This window comes from Rousettus aegyptiacus, unplaced genomic scaffold, assembly GCF_014176215.1.
Source record: "Rousettus aegyptiacus isolate mRouAeg1 unplaced genomic scaffold, mRouAeg1.p scaffold_m13_p_13, whole genome shotgun sequence".
Taxonomy (NCBI): Eukaryota; Metazoa; Chordata; class Mammalia; order Chiroptera; family Pteropodidae; genus Rousettus; species Rousettus aegyptiacus.
The window spans coordinates 47953764-47967636 of record NW_023416288.1 but is presented as its reverse complement, the minus strand read 5'-3'; the positions used below and the strand labels follow the sequence as shown (position 1 = coordinate 47967636).

Below are 13873 nucleotides of genomic sequence, written 5' to 3'. Positions count from 1 at the left end.
CTCACAAACGTCTCTTCCCAACGAGCCACGTGTCCCACGACTGCCCATGGCCCTGCCGGGCCACTCTCTTGGGTTGAAATCGTGACATGAAATCTTGGGTCGATGCCTCTCCCCCCCCCCCCCGCCCATCCCCTCCGCTGGGGTCTGAGAGCGCGCGCCCCTCCGATATTCTTGCGCTGAATCCCGAACCCCAAGGTGACGGCGTCAGAAGGTGCGGACTTCGAGAAGGGGCTGAGTCGTGGGGCTGGAGCCGCGTGGACGGCGCTCGTGCCCCAGCGAGCGTCCTGGTCCCTTCCGCCATGCGAGGACACAGTGCGAAGGCCGCGCCACCTGCAGCCCTCACGAGGGCCCCCAGCGGCGGGTGACCTCGGACTTCCCGCCTCCAGACTGCGAGGATCAAACGCCTGTTGTTTTTATGTGTTCGTTTGTTTGTTTGCTTATTTTTATTTATTTATTTTTGTGGCGACATTGGTGAAACGTCTGTCACTTGTAAGCAGCGGTCTGCGATCTTTTGTGACAGTATTTGCTTCCCTGCGTCAATCCGCCCGCGGAATCTCGGGTCCCCCTGGCCGGACAGGGGGCCGGAGGTGGGAACTAAAGCAGGCACCTTCTTCTGCGCCAGGCACAGCAGCACCATGTCCAACCGCAGGCGGCTTCGAGGCGGACAGAGACGCAGACACACAGCCATCCGTCGGGGTCTCCGGCTCTGAGCCGGGAGGGTCTAAGTCGACAGCTATTTCCTGGCTGTATAAGGAAAGTCAGGTGATTCACAGATTTCTCGTCTACAAATGGGGAAAAATAATAGAGAATTCGCGAGGGCCCTCACGCCGGCTTCACGGCAGCCCACAGCCCCCCTCGGCCCTGACCGCCTGCCCGCCACCGCCAGGGGCCCAGTGACTCCGATGCCCCGAGGTTGTCCTGAGCCCCCAAGTCAGAAATTCTGCACACCTACAATGCCTACCTGCGCCGGGTCCCAGCCAGCCAGCCAGCAGGTGTCCCTGCACCCAAGACAGAAAATCAGGGAGCTTTAAGGCTTCGGGTGGCTGGACACAGTCTCTGCCTCACCGGTCTGAGCCCCGGGACCTTGGCACCGAGTCTATCTGGATGCGAGATCGCTGAGGGAAACCGCCACCTGAGGAAGCGGAAGCCGCGTGTCCACCGGCCACACCGGCGGATCCCGTTTCAGGAACTAGGTCAGGAAGGAGGCTCTCGCCCCAGCTGCGAGGACCCGGTGGCAGTCGGATTATTCATGCAGCGTGCACACTCTGCTGTTTTAAACCAGACAATTGAACGCTGGCTTGGAAGGTCATTAACGCCCAGGAAAAATGCAAATGGTTTCTTCGCCTTTTTAATTGTCACAGCATCACCTGGAAATGAGATGGAAGGAGGCCCCCTCCCTGGTGGCAGAGACAGCTCCCAGTGCCACCTCCTTCTCGGCTCTGACCAGAGAAGGTCCCCGTGGACCACCACTGCTCCCCGGAGACCCGGGCTCGGCGGGACAGGAAGCAAATGAGGTGCTATTTAAAGCCACGTTTCCATCTGTGGAAAATCAAGAGCCTTGTCTCGGAGAGGGTGGAATTGGGGGCAATGCTCAATTAGCCTAGAAAGCGTCCCCTCCGCCTGCCACCTGTGGAAAGGAACAGCTCCGGGGGGAGCAGTGTCAGAAGAGACTCCCCAAACATTCATCGGGGACCCCGCGGAGCGAGGAATGGCCCGGGGCTGCTCAGCATCTTAATGATGTCGGAACCAGAATCCCCTCCTGGTCCCTGGCCCAGCGCACCTCCTGTCCCAGAGGACGAGGACGAGGATGCAGATCGGAAGGGTTTGTCGGCGGAGGCTTCACCGTCAGCGAGTGTGGGCTGAAAGAAACAAGTAGGTTTCCGCTTTGCATTCTGTCCCCGAGGGGTCCTGAATACAAGTCAAGGTCAGATTTTGCTTCCCGAACCCCCTCGGGTCAGTGGGGGGTGGTGTCCTGCATACCCCCGTCGACCTGAAGTTCAGGGTGCAGCCAGGGGTCGGGGTCTCCGTTCTTCCAGCAGCCATGGGCACCACAGCCATGGGCACCGTGAGACAGACGCCCCTCTCCTGGCCCCCACGGTCTGGTCGACAGAGGGGCCACACGCTGGTAGCAGGGGGAGAACGGGCTGCTGCTGGCACCTGGGGAGCCCTCGGACGGGGCGCGGGGGCCGCGGCTTTGCCGCTTCACTAGTCAACAACGCGTTTTGGCTAGAAGAGAGGCTATCGCATCTTCACGAACGGGAAACGACCCCAGGGCTTGTTAATAGTGCACACTGCCCATCCCCCGCAAAGCATGGCTGCTGTGGGCTGAGTGTCTGTGCAGGTGCTTCTTGGAGGAGAGGGAGAGGACAGGTGAAGCCGCAGGACAGGTGGGCCATGGCCAGGGCCACAGAGGTTGAAGTCGGGGGCCCTGAGCGTGCAGCAGGCGCCTGGGGGCCCAGGCACTGGGCAGGCCCAGGCTGTGAGCCCCGACTGTGAACGCTGACACCTTCCAATGTGATGTCCTTACAAGAAGAGGAAAGAAGACATGGGAAAGATGGCCACGTGACGCCACAGGCAGAGACCAAGTGACGTGGCTGCAAGCCACGGGGCGTGGAGGCGCGCGGATGACACCGGAAGCCGGAAGCGTCCCGCCGGAGGCTTTGAAGGAGCCTCACCTTGGACTGCTGGCCCCAGAACCACGAGAGGATACAGTCCTGGTGTCTTCAGCCCCCAGGTCACGGGGTTTTGTGCCAGCAGCAACAGGAAACTGAAGCCACCTCCCTGCACCCCACCTCAAAACAAAAAGTAAGGGAACCAAGCCTGCCCTGCCCCTCAGAGGCCACCCGGTGTCCTCCCGGGGCCTCCCCACCGCCCGCTGCCGTCCCCTGCGGTGATACTGTCTCCTCCCCCTCTTTCTCTTCCCTCGGTGGCCTCGGACGCCTGCACCGGCGCCTCCCAGAAGAAATAAAATGTGGCCACATGTGTAGTTCTAAGTTTTCTCATAGCCGCGTAGAGAAAATGAACAGGAAACGGGTGAAATTCATTTTAATAATGCATGCAGTTAGCCTGCTACATCCAAAACAGTATTTCCACAGGTGATCAGGGTGGTAACCCGCGAGATGTTTTGCGGGGTTTGGGCCCCAGGTCTTCACGCTCCGGTGTGCATTTCGCACCTGCTGCACGTGTCGAACTTCTGCGGTTTACGCTCAGAGCATCTCTGCGTTTTCGTGGGAGTTACAGACGTGCAGTCGACACCCAGACGGTTTGCAGTTGAAAGTCGCTCACATACCACGGGGTTGTTCCAACGCACACGGGGGTTCCCAGGAGCCACACGAAAATCAGGTTTTTTTTAAAAAAATTTACATTCCAGTTAATTCAAATAAAAAGCTTAATTCTTCAGTCACACTAGCCGATGTTTGAGTGGCTAGGGGACAGTGCCATTCCAGACCCACCTGAAGGGTCACCATCCCTAACGCTGTCCCCACCCTCTCCTCCCACCATCCCCTCCCCCAACAGAGGGGAGAGACAGGCACAACCCTCCAGCTGCAAACCTCTGCTCTGGGTCACCCAGCGGCCGCCCCTGCGGCCCAGGCTGTATAGCAGTATGGGAGGAAGCTCAGGTGAGGGCAGGGCACCCCGAGATGGGGCGGGACGGACAGCAAATGCGGGGCCCCCGAGCGAGGCTAGGAGAGTGCCCAGTTCCCCAGGCAGGTGTGGGGGTGTTGGAGGGAACGCTATAAGGCTGGAAGCCGATAGCACTTCAAACTCGCTTGGATGGCTACTATCAAAAAAAAAAAAAAAAAAAAAGAAAGAAAGAAACCCAGAACACAGTGTTGGCGAGAACGTGGGGAAGTTGGACCCCCGAGCATTACCGGCGGGAATGCAGAATGGTGCAGCTGCTGCGAAAAAGCGGGACCGTTCTTCAGAAAATGTGACGTGGAATTACCGTATGATCCAGCAAGCCCGCCTCAGGGTGTATATCCAAAAGCATCGAAAACGGGGTCGCAAAGAGACGTGTGCGCACCCAGATGCGTAGCAGCATTGTTCACAGCTGCCAAGAGGTGGAAGCAACACAAGCGTCCACTGACAGCCGGGTGTGGTGTACACGTGCACTGGGGTATGATCCAGCCCTAGAAGGAAGGGAATTCCGACACACGCCACCACACGCATGACCCTTGAGGACGAATACAGTGTGATTCCATTTACGTGAGGACCTAGCGTTGTCTAATTCGCAGAGACAGGAAGTAGATGGTGGGTGCCAGGGGCTGGCGGAGTTGGGGGGACAGGGAGAGTTCCTGCTGAACCGGGACCGGACCGAGTTTCAGTTTGGGATGATGGAAAGTTCTGGAGGTGGATGGTGGTGCTGGCTGCACAATGCGATTAGACCAAATGCTTCTGAACCGTGGCTTTGAAAATGGTGAAGGTGATACATTTTATGTATTGTTTTCACAACTGAAAAAATGAACTGCATTTCAATGACATATGACATCAAATTTTAGATCAGACCTATGCAACGATTTTCACTATTTGATGTTTTTTCCGAGTAGTGCTATTTTGAAAAATGTATACTTCTTAAAACCTTGAAGAGAACCCTCTTCCACCCAGGGCCAGCCACCCAGAACTCGAATTTGTCAAGAGGCAACATTCCTTTTCGAGGTCAGATTTTACCATTCTAACCGCCCTGGGGGCCCTGCTGGAATTTGGATCCTCAGGAGTCACATTGAAAAAAATAAAAGTCTGGAAAGGTGGAGGACGCCTGGTGATTTCCCCCTGCCCAGGAGCTGCGGTCAGAACCTGCAGGGACCGGCAGCTAGAGGGGGCGGGCGGAGGTCCAGGTCCCTCCCGACCCCCGCGAGAGCCTCCAGCGCCACTCCTAAACCTGGATGCCTCTCTCAGGGACATGGGTGGCAGCGGAGGAGGGCAGACCGCGGGGAGCAGAGCTTAGCAGGCCCTGGGCTTCGCAGCCAGCATCCGAGCCCCGCCCAGCGGCCGAGCCCCTCCCCTTCCCCACCAGCAGGCCTCGGGCTGGGTGGCGGGGAAAGGGGTCAACCTTCTGTCTCCAGCTGCCCTCCTGAGGTGCGGATAACAGCGGAAGTCTATAGTCCCCAAATCCAAAACTTCCAACACCAAAAGTCACTTTCACGCCTCGTTCGGTGGCAAAAACGGGTGTGCCCCACTAAGGTGACTGACTGCCCTGCGCTCGGCCTGTGGACACATCCCTGCGTGTGGTTACGGGTGGGGATGGGGTCACGCAGCACCCGGACTCGGTCACCCACGCCACATACGCTGTGCCACCTTCCCAAAGTAAAGACGCTGTGGGGCCCACCCAGTGCCGAGAGCTACAGGCTGCACAAAATGCATACCTCTCCACACCTGGAGCGTCCGCCGCTGAAGACTGCAGGACAATCCGTGCCTTCGTTCACTCATTCATGAATTCGAAATGTGGTCTGCCAATTCCCGGGGTGCCTAAGACCCTGTCGGAGGGTCCCCGTGCAGCTGCTTCGCAGTCCCGCTGGGCCGTTATTTACCTTGGTCGCTGCTCAGACATAGGCACTGACCGCGGTACAGGCGCCGGCGCCGCCTTTCAGGCCTTTTTGTCGTTTACGCCTTTCTGTGTCTTCACTGGACCTACTCACTCTCCCCCGAAATTCAGATTTTTTAAAAAGATGTCGGACACCCTTTTTCAGTGGTTGCCTCCCTGGGTCACTGAGGATGAGAGGGGTCACCGAGCCGTAATCCCTCCTCACCTCTGACCTCTCTCCTTCTCTTTAAACAAGTTCCCCCGCCGCGGCCCAGCCTCCCCTCCCCCTTCTGCGCTCCAAGAGAAAAAGCGCAGGCATTTTTTTTGTGGGGGGGGGGGTGGGGAGGATGGGGACTTAGGGGACCACGCGGAGATGGCCTCTCTTCGACACGCGCGCTTCAGGAACGAGTGTAGACTCCCCGGCGGGGAAGGATTTCCGCGGCGGGATGCGGTGGTCGCCTTCGCGGGCGACTCCTGCGCGGGCCCCTCTCCGCGTCCCGCCGCCGCGAGGGGAGAAGCCGTGCCCGGCCGCCGGCCTCCGCCCATCCCCACCGGGAAGAGGACGGAGGCGGCGAAAGGCTTTTCTTTAAACGGGGGGTGGGGGTGGGGGTGGGTGCGGCAGCGGGCGAGCTCTCTGCACCACGCAGCTGCGTAGCCGCGGAGACCCGCGCGGGGACGTCACGGGCTGCGGCCGGGCGATCGCGCCCAGCGACCCGGGGGACGCCGAGGACGCGCGCGGGAGGCCGGGGAGCCGGAAGCGCGGTGGCCGCGCGGAGCCCCGTCCGGGGGCGTTCCGGCGGGGAGGGGCGGGCCCGCGGCTTCAGACCCCGCCGCCCCCCGAGCGCCACGTTTTCCCTGAGCGCGGACCGGCGGCTTTGAAGTCGCTGCGCGGCTCGACCCCTCGGCGTCCCCGCGGGTCCGGCCGGGCTCCCGCCTCGCCGCGCGGCGCTCGCTGCAGCGGCTCAGGGGACCTCGGGTCTCGGAGCTGCGAGGACCTCGCCGGCGGGGTGACCGCCGCGCGCCCGGCCGGCCTGCGCTCCGGGGCTGCGCCGTCCGCGGGCGCCCGGGAGTCGGGGCGCAGGCTTCCACCTCGGAGGGGGGAATGCGCCGCCCCGCAGCCCCTCCCCTGGGCCCTGGTTCTGACGCCGGCCCTCGCCGTCCACCCAAGAGTCTCGTCGGGACCGGGGTCCCCGCCTCGCCTGCTCCGAGCCAGAGGGCGCGAGCCGGAGGGCGCGAGTGTAGACCCTCGCGCCGCCCGGGCCGGGCTGGCGCCGGAGCCACAGCGCCCCCTTCCTCCCTCTCCGGGAGCCGCGGGGCACCTGGCAAGCGGCGAGGCATCACCCCTAAAACCACGCTTACCCCGGGGTTCGCTGCTTACCCAGATGTGCAGGGCGCACGGAGACCCCAGGAGGAAATCTGCGCCTAGGCCTCCTGGGGGTTCACACTCGAAACTCCCGCGAGGGACCCTCTCGCCCAACCCGCTGCAGCGGCGAGGGGTAGAGGAGCCGCGCGTCCAGACAGAGGCTGCCGATTCTGGAAGGGAGAGACCTAGTCACACCCCGGCGAGCAGAGGCCGGCGCCCCCATGCGCCCCAGCGGAAAGTCAGCGTGGGGCTTCCCGCTCCGCCTCCGACACGGAGACCATGACCCCCGGGAGGGGAGGCGCTGTGCTCCAGCTCACCCCGGACACCTCCAGGCCACTCCCGGGTGATGGGGGGAGCGCTGGGGGCCCCACCCCTCTCCCACTCCGCGGGGCAGACGCCACCGCGGTGGGTGCCCAGAGATGAGCCCGCCTCTCCCCACCCCCGCCCCAGGCAACGCCCACCCGGCCCCCACCCGCCCCGGAGCCAGGGACTGCGAGACGCCCCGGTTTCTGGAGAGGGAGCTCTCCTCGCACCCGGACGCGTCCGGGCATCGAAGCTTTCCTTTTCGCTCGACTTCGCGTTTTCTAGTTGTTTCCACTGGGGAAAGTAGACTCTCGCCCGGGCGCAAAGGCCGAGGCCTGCGTTCGGGCCCGTCTCGCGGACCCTCGCAGACCGCCGCCTCTTCGGCGATCTCGATCCGAAACCCGTTCTGGCCGACTGCGGAGAATGCCCGCGGAGCCGGGTCTCCACCCACCGAGACTTGGCTTCGCATCCGATTTTCAGGGCTGAGCTTTGGGCGTCTGCTTAGCGCCAGAAGCAGCTGAACTTGTATCTGCGAATTAGGCAGAAAACCTAAGCGTTGCCCAAAGTGTGCAGTTTGTTGGGGGAACCCGCTCTTTGACCTCCGAGCGGGTCTGCCATGCCTTGGCGCCCAACCTTCGTGTTCTGTGGGCGGCCTCTGTCCCTTCCCCCACCAGGCACGGTTGAGGGCTCAAGGGGGGTGGGGGGATGGGGGGGTGGGGATGGGAGGGCAACATCTGTAACCCAGAGGCAGCACCGCCGCCAAAGTTAGCCCTGGCCTCGGGAACTTAGAGCTCAAAGTAGGCAGTTAATTAGAACAACTCTTCTTTCTGGATCCCGGCGGAGGGGCAGGTGTGAATCCGCAGAAATGCCAAGGCATTAGCTGCACATGTGGGAAATCCTCGTGCGTATCCCGTTTCTCCCTCGGAGCCGGTGTTAATGCTCCAAATGGCAGAGTTCCTGAACTTTGCCGTCATCCCAGAGGCTGTTGTGTCTTAGGGGATTAACTGATATGAGACACACACAGAAGTCTGAAACCCCATCGCATGAAGTACAACACAGAGAGGCCATCTGCAGAGAAACGGAATGATTCTTCCACGGTTGGGAGAGGGCACAGATTGTTTTGGGAGCATTTCTGCAATGTGCCTTAACTTTCAAATATTGCTTTGCTGGGCTTTTTCTTGCATGGGAGTGTCCTGCTGGGAGCTGGAGGGGGCGGTGTTAAGAGTCAGTCCCAGGCCCTAAAGGGCGTGGACCATATAGCTGCCCTGGGAAGGGCTTTGGGGCCCTGGCGAGGCGCCCTGAATGCTGGGACTGAGGTAGGCACCCGCCATGCAGGGCATACTGGCGTGTGTCCACAGGGCCCCTGACCGAGCCTTTGTGCTGGTGAAAGGCCAGCACTGCTCCCCTGAGCGCTGTGGGGGACTCACCCCAGGTGGGACAGAACCCCCCACACCCACCGCCCATACTATGCACGTAAGAATGACCATCAGCTAGACACTCATGCTTAAGGAATGACCAAGTTGGTTGAACTCGGTGGACTTGATCAATAATTGCATCAAGTACAGGGAATGTCTGAATTTGATTCACAGTTTAGTTTCACCCTTTGATAGCAAGCCACATATCTTAACAGATTTCTATTCGATAAAGGAAAAAGTAAATCAATTCTGTGACTAGCTTAAATGTAGGTTTTTTTAAAAAACTCTATCTGCCCCAGCCCACCAGCACGCACCTCTGTGCGGCTCCCCCAATGAAGCAAGTGTTTGGCTGTCGATGATTAGGGGTGGGGGGTGATGGTTTAGGTATTTTCTTTCTGACATGAAACCTAGACTAATGAGTTATTTGTCTCATTAGCTGTAGTCGGTTTGGCTGGGTTGGATCGAGTGGTTTAAGTTAAACTCCAACATGCCTAAAATTCTAGAACTCTCCAGCCACTCAAATCGTATTTCTAAAAATCCTGTAAAGCCAGCGCGTGTGAGTTTATGCTACGCCAGCCTCGCTGTGATGACCTGCGCCGTTAGGGAAAGAAAGAAAAGAAAAGAAACTTCACCGCTGTGAGGGAGGCGGGTGTCCCCCGGGTTCCTTCAAAGGTCAAAGGGAAGACAGCGGATAGATTCTAGAATTTCTTCCACAATCGGTTTAAGTAGTTGCAAGATTAGAGAGCGCGGCTAGGTGTCCTCAGAGCTCCTAATCCCTCTCCCTGTTTTTCCTCCGTGTTTTGGAAAGCTCGGCCGGCCTGCGCTGCAGACGACACTCTTCGAAACCTTTTGCCAAACCAGTGCTACTATTTGCCTCTGGATTATGTAGAACGTGTTGCTTTCTTCCAGATCACCGCGATTCCAAGGGGACATTGTCCTTACAGGAAAGGTGGCAGGGAAAACAACCAGAACAACTAGCAGTCTGTCTGACCCCCAAGCAGGACCCTGCGCAGCCTGACCAGGGAAGGCCCCGGTGGACCCCTCGGCCTGAGTCTTTCTGGTGGACACAGTGGGGAGCCTCCAGTGGACATGGGCCCAGCTTCCCGAGGGGGCCAAACTTACGGGGATCAGTATCAGCAGTTCAACAGGATGAAAGTGCAGGAAAGGGGTTCCCAAGGCACAAGGTGGTTCCCTAAAACAGTCTGGTCCTCCGTGGCCCCGGAGACATGCCGAGGGAGGGCGGGCCATGATGGAGGAGTGAGCTGGGGAGTGGGTGCACGAGTACAGTCCTCCTTCAGATTCTCCGTTAGCAGCCTCTGCTTCCAGGAGAAGCCAGGTGAGGGATGGCGCGTCTAGCTTCCAAGACCCCGGCCAGCTGTGCCCAGCCTACTGCATCTCCCTGCTCTTCCTGGCTAGCGCTGGGGCTCAGCCTCAGAAGGAGGTCCTCTCCCAGTGGCCTGCACAGGAGGCAGTCTCCAGTGGGTGCCTCGCCACTTTACGCCCCCAGCACCCAGGCGCTTCGGCTGAGACAAGCCACTTCTGCTCCAGCTCGGGCAGTGAGCGGCCAGCATTCCAGCTCCGCAGGCCTCCGCTGGCGCAGAACCCACCCAGCAGGTTTTCTGTGGCCCCAGGGTGCCTCTGGACGGCTGGGAGCCCCATGGAGGCTTGGGCAGGGACAGGAGCTGTGGCTGGAGCTCCCCGGTGTGCGCCCCCACGCCCCTGTACAGGCCCTCCGCTGTTGAGTTTAACCCCTTCCTTCCTGCGGTTCCTGGGAGGAAGTTCCTGACCCCAGGCCGCAGCGTCTACATCCGGGGCCCCAGGTTCACCCCCTGGGTCTGTAGCCTTGTGCTTGGCTCCAAGGAGAGCATAGACCTCTGCCTCTACGCCCCGCTGACCTGCTAGGCCCACGCCCAGCTCCCCGAGCCCCTTCCTTTCGGCCTTTGTCTGCCGGCCCGGTGGTGGCGGCTGCATAAGGAGCCGAAGGTGGTTCTCGGCCGGCCAGAGGCATTTCTCCCGGCGTGGCCCAACTCCCCTGTCCGCGCCCAGAAGCGCGCCGCAGCAGGGCTCCCCACCCGATTTTGTTGGGGTCGAGATTTCGGAGTCTCTGCAGACTCAGTGAGGAGGACCGCGTGAATGCCGATCTCACTGCGTTCATTTTCTCTCGGTGCCCCCACGCCCATCTAGAGGAGTGTGGGAAGCGAGGGGAGAGAAGCCGGAAAAGTCACCCTCCTCCGGCCTCGTTTGCAAGAGAAACGGAGGGAGGCCCCGCGGCCGGGCGCCCAGCGTCTCCGCGAGGGCTCCGCCACTCTCAGGGGGCGAGATGTTTTCTGTTGTGACCCCAGCATCGACGCTATAAAGCCCCCGTGTCGAGAAGCCCCTCCCCTCTCCCCGCGAGACCCGCTTTTGTGCAGCCCCCCGGGGAGCACGCGGGCCGGTTCTCCGTCCGCGGGCGCTCTCCGGACCCCGCGGACGAGAAGGGCCGCGGATCCGGGCCGGGGATCCGGGCCGGGGCCTCGCTCCGAGTGGGGGAAGCACCCTCGTCCCCGGCCGGCTCGGCCGGCTGCGCAGCGAGGCGGACCCTCGGCCCAGCAGCGTGGCTCGCTGGGCGCAGGGCCGCGGGGCTGGGCCACGGCATCCCCGGACCAAGAACAGGGACTTGGGAATGCGGGCGCCGCCGCACCCCACGAAAGCACAGCCAGGGCAGGGTCCCAGATCCGCTAGGAGGCCGGGGATGGGCCTCCGACACGTTCTAGAAGCTTCGTGGAACGGTTCGTTGAGATTTCCGCGTGCGTCAGACCGATGGCCTCAGGCCCGGGGCAAGCCGGCTCTGCACGGCTCTGGCTCAAATTCCCGCGGCCTGCGCCCGGGTCGTTTGAATGGCGCCCACTGCCAAGCGCGCTCTTTCTCGGAATGGTTCTCACGTTTGGGTGGGCGGCTTTGAGAGGCCGGAGACCCTCCTCTAATTCCTTCTTTCCTCATTCCTTTCTCCCTTCCCTCCCCCTCCTGCAGCCCCAGGTCAGTAACCCAGGATGACCCCTTCCTCAGACCAACCCGAGGGTGCAGCCTAGAGACCCCCGCACAGATTTGCCTGCGCATGACATGCTGCGTCAGAGTTCACGCGGCAGCCATGACTTTGGGTCTGGGCTGCAGGACAGAACCCAGCGGACAGCCAGCTCCGACCGCTCACTCACTGCTGAGGCCCTCAGACTCAGGATGCCCCAGACGCCGGAAAGTATTCCCCTGGAGGGGCCTCTTTGGTTTTCATGGGATGGGTGAGAAATTAACCCCTGGGCTCTGCCGGAAGCCAAGGCAGGGTCCTCCCTCCACCCACCCCGCCTCCCTTCCAGACAGCCAGAGTAATCAGACATTGCCTGGCCTGTGATGATGGCTCTTAGAGCTTCAGGAAATTGATCCCCCCAAATCCCTAAAAGTGTCGATAGAGTGTCCCACAAATCTCATCAGCCTCGTTTTCCTAGGGGCAGGCAGACTGTAGGGTTTCATATTTGGAGACCCAGCCAGGGCCCCTGGCAGGCGTGTGCCTAGCCAGATAATTTGGTGCTGACCCCTCCAATGTGGGGGGATGGGGGAGAGATGCAGAGTCACCCCAAGTGAGAAGCCTTCCCTACCTGTTTGAATCTCACAAAGGACCCAGGGGCTCCGGCCTCCAGAGCCTAGCCCCACCCTGTACCTACCTACCTTTGCCTCCTGGGTAGCCAGGCGACCTAGCCCAGCCCTTCCTCCGGCCCCTCCACAACGCCCCTCCCCCTTGGGTTTTGTCCCACCACAGCCCACACCCTGCGGCCTGCAGTGGGCAAACGGAGATGGAGTGGAGAGGGGACTGGACGTGAGTGGGGACAGGGCAGCTGAGCCAGGCTAAGGTGGAGCTTTCAAGCCTCAGGGTGGCCTGCTGATCTTATTCCTCGGCTCCCGGCCTGGCAGCACCCCAGGGGTCAGTCACAGGCCCAGAGTCAGCTCTGCAGTGGACTTCAGCTGCTGGGCTCCCCTAAGGCCACCTGACCTGCTCTCCCCTCCACACCCCCTTTCCACCCAGGACACTTGTGCCAAAGCTCCCGCACCCCCACAGCTGCCCTTTTGTAAGTTTTTTTCAAAGTTTGCAAATTTCCATCAAAATTGCCTTTTAAATGACGGGCAGAGGCACCTGGGGTGGCAACAGTGTGGGGGGGGTCTGCTACTGGGGGCAAGGGGAGAAGAGCAAACAGGGAGTTTAAGGGAGGACGAGGAGGAGGAGGAGAGGAAGCCAAAGTTCAAGTTGGATATTCGGAAGGCAGCTGGAAAGGAAGTTTGGAAAGGCACAGAGCAAAGAGGAGGGGGGAGGGGAAATCGAATCGCCCCCTCCATCGGCTGAGTCCTAATTCAATCCTAATTCAGTCCTAGTTTAAAGGATTTTAAGATAAAAGAAATGAGGCGCAAGGCCCGGTAGCCCCGGAAAAGGTGACTGGCTGGGAATGGGGGGGTAGGGTGAGGGGAAGATGGGGGGCTGCTGCTCTTGGGGTTCACTCCGGAGGGTTTTGAAGGTTTGGCTGAACTGTCTGCCTTCCTCTCCTCTCCGAACAAGAAGATTCAGTTCCCACCCCCAGGCTCCTTTCTTTGCCCACTGGGAGCCCCAGTTCGTGTCACCCGCTCTTCCGGGTCCACATGCATGTTTCATGAGGGCCGGCGTCCCCGCGGGATGCTGCGGTATGCACGCGCCGCCCTGCACACGCACACACACGCACACTTACAATAAGTGTCTGCAGGAGGAGGGTCCCGCGCGCCGGCGCTGCGTCTAACACAGGAATCTGCCGGGTCACCCGAGTCAAATGTAAGTGACAACTTCCCTCTCCACCGGCAAGGAACGCGGACTACAAAAGTCTCTTTGTATCTCGCCAGCTCATTTAATATGATTTATGCATTTTTTGTGCAAGGAATTGTGGGATTTTTCCCCACGGTAAACAATATGGAAATGTTAAAAATAGCGATCTTCCAGCGCGTGTCCACGAACGCACACCAGGGCGACCTGGCGGGGCTGTCGCGGTGGCGCCTCGGATCCCCGAAGCGAGGCGAGCGCAGGGGACGCGGTCGCGGTCTCTCCGGGTTCGGTTCAGGCGCCGGAGCCCGAGGACGCGGCCGCTTTAAGGGGAGGAGGGGCGGCGGGGGGGGGGAGGGGCGGCCTCTGTCACCGAGCGGCGGCGGGCGCGTCACGTGGGCACGCGGCGCCGCGGCCATTGGCCCGAGGCACGTGTCCAGGAGACCGGCCCGCGACGTCACTCG

The 13873-nt window shown here is 60.8% G+C and overlaps 1 long non-coding RNA gene across 2 annotated transcripts; it reads right to left on the bottom strand.

The window, feature by feature from the left end:
* Window positions 1–3028: 3028 nt before the first annotated feature.
* On the bottom strand, window positions 3029–13482 carry LOC118610736. 2 transcript variants are annotated; one of them, XR_004953993.1, is made up of 4 exons: window positions 13345–13482; window positions 7639–7716; window positions 6900–7054; window positions 3029–5706 (listed from the first exon to the last, which is right to left on the bottom strand). It is a non-coding gene; the product is annotated as an uncharacterized LOC118610736 (long non-coding RNA). The 2 variants fall into 2 exon arrangements; XR_004953992.1 differs by lacking the exon at window positions 7639–7716.
* Window positions 13483–13873: the final 391 nt, after the last annotated feature.